We start from the raw sequence: 5,000 nt of genomic DNA, 5'->3' as shown, positions 1-5,000 counted from the left end.
TTTTTGAAGGCCCAGACACTGAGCATTGGTGGTTCAGTGGTCGAATTCTTGCCTGCCCCGCTGGAGGCTCGGGTTCGATTCCCGGCCAATGCAGTGGCTTTTGCAGCGAGCGGCTCCATCACTTGCATCCCCTTGCAACTCGCAACTGAAAACCCACTGAAGCTAAGCAGGTGTGAGCCAGGTCAGTACCCGGATGAGGGTGAGCTACAGGGAAAAACAAAGCTTCCAGCTGGAAGCGGTGTTAATGGTGCCGGCGGGGGGGCGCTCACCCTGAGGTCTGTGCGGGTCCTAATGCCCCAGTATAGTGACGGATATGCTGTGTTGTAAAAGGGCGCTGTCTTTTGGATGAGATGTAAAACCGAGGTCACAGCGCTCTGTGGTCATTAAAAATGACCACCAAAACCTTTGACAAAAGCTCTTGGTAATTGATGGTCTTCAATAATGCTTCTCCTTTAGGTACATTTTAAATCAGCTGAAAAATGCTGTGAAATGGGGGGGCACTTCAGGCCAGTGTAGGATTTGGGTTACAAGAACCATGAAACTGCACGAGAAAGCCCGTACACTGAATTACACGGCTTTCTATTCAAAGGAGGGCAAAAGAAATTCCCTGAGTTTGATTTTTTGCAGCACAGAGAGGAGCACTGTCGTGAGGCCGGTTAGCTCAGTTGGTTAGAGCGTGGTGCTAATAACGCCTAATCGTACGGGCCAGGTCCTTTTCTCCTTTCTTACCAAAGCTGTTAGGTTCCTTTCCGTGGTGAGATGGGTTGTCATGCAACACTGCCACATAGTGCCGACAGACAAGAGTGTTGCGGGAGAAGAGAAAAGTGTTTGAAGATTTAAGAGTGTCTTAGGTGGAGCCAAAATCAAGTGTCACAAATGAAAGTGGTTGGATTTCCAATGTTTAATATGGTAAAAATAAGCGGAAGTTATCTGCCGGTCCGGCACAGTCTGCCATGCTTTTGTCATATACTGTAAAGTGGTGTCGAACTGGAGCCTCACCATTTGCATATGTGAGGCTCCAGTTATACATCGAGTGTCACATTAAATGACAAAAATGAAGAGAGTTAAAGCAGCTGGAGAGGTTTTCTTACAACTTTTGAGCTGACACAGTTTTGGAAAATGTTTCCTTCACGCTGCACTGTACAATATAGGCAGCCAAGAGTTTCCAAAACAAAACAGAATTGACAGATAGGAGAAAATTCCCACTCGTCCTGAAGTTCCCAAAATCCAGCACTGAGCGTAAACAAAGTGTCTAAGTAGCGTGGGAATGCTAACACTAACCCTAGCTGGAGTTTGAGCAAACCAGCACTGAGAGTAAAAAGATGAGTCAAAGTAACGTCTAATCGGATTAGTTTCCTTAGAGCTGGTTCAGAGTTTGCTCAAGAGTTTACCTTTCACAGATGCGCAAAGAAGAATGTTAGGGGTGCACGCTTCAAGGCACCTTACAGCTGTAGAGACTGATTCGAGACGATTCATGGCGTGTGCTCGTTCCCATATACCGTACGCCCCGGGGTGCAGTGCTAGGATGACGTACAATACCGCTTGGGCACGTAACGGCGTTATATGCAAGTGCGGGACGTGAGGGTTTTCGTTTGTTCGTTTTGTTTTGCTCTGCTTTGCTTTGTTTTGCTTTCCATCGCGTTGGTAAGAGCGTAAATAAAAAGGCGATTCCTGCGTCTACCACTAAGGTAAGAGCTATTTCAAGTGCGACGTGGTGCGGCTTTTCAAATGCTTGTGGGCATTTCTCTGTTGTTGATTCTTTTTTTGTGTGTAACAAAGTGGCATTTTCATGTCCGGACGGGGAGACTTTATCATTCCGACATGAAGCCACCCTTAAGTCCTCTGAGGCCTGTCTGTCTGCAAGGCTTGTATTTTGGAAATGTTTTTTTGAAACGGAGAACGACTTTGAAATAGGCTTCCGCCGGCGCCTCGCGATCCAGGTAAGATTGTAGCAAGAACGCAGCGGCAGTGGGGCTTGCTGTAGTCGTGGCCGAGTGGTTAAGGCGATGGACTAGAAATCCATTGGGGTCTCCCCGCGCAGGTTCGAATCCTGCCGACTACGTTATCCGCCTCCAGTCGGTGTGTTTCGGCGCAAGCAAAGAAGCGCGCCTCTTTGCTGTTCCTGGTGGTTTTAAAACGCCCAATCGCTTGTACCCGCTGCCTTGGAAATAAGTTCTTCAGCGTCCGCGAATGGCATTTTGCAGCTGGAAACAGATGTCGACGCGTTTTGCACAGACCACCAAAAAAGCGTCTTTTTTGAAGGCCCAGGCACTGAGCATTGGTGGTTCAGTGGTAGAATTCTCGCCTGCCACGCGGGAGGCTCGGGTTCGATTCCCGGCCAATGCAGTGGCTTTTGCAGCGAGCGGCTCCATCACTTGCATCCCCTTGCAACTCGCAACTCAAAAAACCCACTGAAGCTAAGCAGGTGTGAGCCAGGTCAGTACCCGGATGAGGGTGAGCTACAGGGAAAAACAAAGCTTCCAGCTGGAAGCGGTGTTAATGGTGCCGGCGTTGGGGCGCTCACCCTGAGGTCTGTGCGGGTCCCAATGCCCCAGTATAGTGACGGAGATGCTGTGTTGTAAAAGGGCGCTGTCTTTTGGATGAGATGTAAAACCGAGGTCACAGCGCTCTGTGGTCATTCAAAATGACCACCAAAACCTTTGACAAAAGCTCTTGGTAATTGATGGTCTTCAATAATGCTTCTCCTTTAGGTACATTTTAAATCAGCTGAAAAATGCTGTGAAATGGGGGGGCACTTCAGGCCAGTGTAGGATTTGGGTTACAAGAACCATGAAACTGCACGAGAAAGCCCGTACACTGAATTACACGGCTTTCTATTCAAAGGAGGACAAAAGAAATTCCCTGAGTTCGATTTTTTGCAGCACAGAGAGGAGCACTGTTGTGAGGCCGGTTAGCTCAGTTGGTTCAAGCGTGGTGCTAATAACGCCAAGGTCACGGGCTCGAGCCCCGTACTGGCCAGGTCCTTTTCTCCTCTCTTACCAAAGCTGTTAGGTTCCTTTCCGTGGTGAGAGGGGTTGTCATGCAACGCTGCCACATAGTGCCGACAGACAAGAGTGTTGCGGGAGAAGAGAAAAGTGTTTGAAGATTTAAGAGTGTCTTAGGTGGAGCCAAAATCAAGTGTCACAAATACAAGTGGGAGGATTTCCAATGTTTAATATGGTAAAAATAAGCGGAAGTTATCTGCCGGTCCGGCACAGTCTGCCATGCTTTTGTCATATACTGTAAAGTGGTGTCGAACTGGGTGTCGAACTGGAGCCTCACCATTTGCATATGTGAGGCTCCAGTTATACATCGAGTGTCACATTAAATGACAAAAATGAAGAGAGTTAAAGCAGCTGGAGAGGTTTTCTTACAACTTTTGAGCTGACACAGTTTTGGAAAATGTTTCCTTCACGCTGCACTGTACAACATAGGCAGCCAAGAGTCTCCAAAACAAAACAGAATTGACAGATAGGAGAAAATTCCCACTCATCCTGAAGTTCCCAAAATCCAGCACTGAGCGTAAACAAAGTGTCTAAGTAGCGTGGGAATGCTAACCCTAACCCTAGCTGGAGTTTGAGTAATCCAGCACTGAGCGTAAAAAGATGAGTCAAAGTAACGTCTAATCGGATTAGTTTCCTTAGAGCTGGTTCAGAGTCTGCTCAAGAGTTTACCTTTCACACATGCGCAAAGAAGAATGTTGGGGGTGCACGCTTCAAGGCGCCTTACAGCTGTAGGGAGTGATTCGAGACGATTCGTGGCGTGTGCTCGTTCCCATATACCGTACGCCCCGGGGTGCAGTGCTAGGATGATGTACAATACCGCTTGGGCACGTAACGGCGTTATACGCAAGGTTTTCGTTTGTTCGTTTTGTTTTGCTCTGCTTTGCTTTGTTTTGCTTTCCATCGTGTTGGTAAGAGCGTAAATAAAAAGGCGATTCCTGCGTCTACCACTAATGTAAGAGCTATTTCAAGTGCGACGTGGTGCGGCTTTTCAAATGCTTGTGGGCATTTCTCTGTTGTTGATTCTTTTTTTGTGTGTAACAAAGTGGCATTTTCATGTCCGGACGGGGAGACTTTATCATTCCGACATGAAGCCACCCTTAAGTCCTCTGAGGCGTGTCTGTCTGCAAGGCTTGTATTTTGGAAATGTTTTTATGAAACGGAGAACGACTTTGAAATAGGCTTCCGCCGGCGCCTCGCGATCCAGGTAAGATTGTAGCAAGAACGCAGCGGCAGTGGGGCTCGCTGTAGTCGTGGCCGAGTGGTTAAGGCGATGGACTAGAAATCCATTGGGGTCTCCCCGCGCAGGTTCGAATCCTGCCGACTACGTTATCCGCCTCCAGTCGGTGTGTTTCGGCGCAAGCAAAGAAGCGTGCCTCTTTGCTGTTCCTGGTGGTTTTAAAACGCCCAATCGCTTGTACCCGCTGCCTTGGAAATAAGTTCTTCAGTGTCCGCGAATGGCATTTTGCAGCTGGAAGCAGATGTCGACGCGTTTTGCACAGACCACCAAAAAAGCGTCTTTTTTGAAGGCCCAGGCACTGAGCATTGGTGGTTCAGTGGTAGAATTCTCGCCTGCCACGCGGGAGGCTTGGGTTCGATTCCCGGCCAATGCAGTGGCTTTTGCAGCGAGCGGCTCCATCACTTGCATCCCCTTGCAACTCGCAACTCAAAAAACCCACTGAAGCTAAGCAGGTGTGAGCCAGGTCAGTACCCGGATGAGGGTGAGCTACAGGGAAAAACAAAGCTTCCAGTTGGAAGCGGTGTTAATGGTGCCGGCGGTGGGGCGCTCACCCTGAGGTCTGTGCGGGTCCCAATGCCCCAGTATAGTGACGGAGATGCTGTGTTGTAAAAGGGCGCTGTCTTTTGGATGAGATGTAAAACCGAGGTCACAGCGCTCTGTGGTCATTCAAAATGACCACCAAAACCTTTGACAAAAGCTCTTGGTAATTGATGGTCTTCAATAATGCTTCTCCTTTAGGTACATTTTAAATCAGCTGA

General features: G+C 48.5%; 4 non-coding genes across 4 annotated transcripts; all 4 read left to right on the top strand.

Moving 5' to 3' along the window:
- Positions 1 to 1,980: 1,980 nt before the first annotated feature.
- trnas-aga (transfer RNA serine (anticodon AGA)) lies at positions 1,981 to 2,062 on the top strand. Its single transcript has one exon. It is a non-coding gene; the product is annotated as a tRNA-Ser (tRNA).
- A 213-nt stretch (positions 2,063 to 2,275) lies between these two features.
- Positions 2,276 to 2,346, top strand: trnag-gcc (transfer RNA glycine (anticodon GCC)). The gene has a single exon. It is a non-coding gene; the product is annotated as a tRNA-Gly (tRNA).
- Positions 2,347 to 4,249: 1,903 nt separating this feature from the next.
- On the top strand, positions 4,250 to 4,331 carry trnas-aga (transfer RNA serine (anticodon AGA)). The gene has a single exon. It is a non-coding gene; the product is annotated as a tRNA-Ser (tRNA).
- A 213-nt stretch (positions 4,332 to 4,544) lies between these two features.
- trnag-gcc (transfer RNA glycine (anticodon GCC)) lies at positions 4,545 to 4,615 on the top strand. Its single transcript has one exon. It is a non-coding gene; the product is annotated as a tRNA-Gly (tRNA).
- Positions 4,616 to 5,000: the final 385 nt, after the last annotated feature.

Source organism: Lepisosteus oculatus, unplaced genomic scaffold (genome assembly GCF_040954835.1).
Source record: "Lepisosteus oculatus isolate fLepOcu1 unplaced genomic scaffold, fLepOcu1.hap2 HAP2_SCAFFOLD_40, whole genome shotgun sequence".
NCBI lineage: Eukaryota > Metazoa > Chordata > Actinopteri > Semionotiformes > Lepisosteidae > Lepisosteus > Lepisosteus oculatus.
Note: the sequence above shows the minus strand (reverse complement) of the source record. Positions and strands in the feature narration are given on the sequence as shown.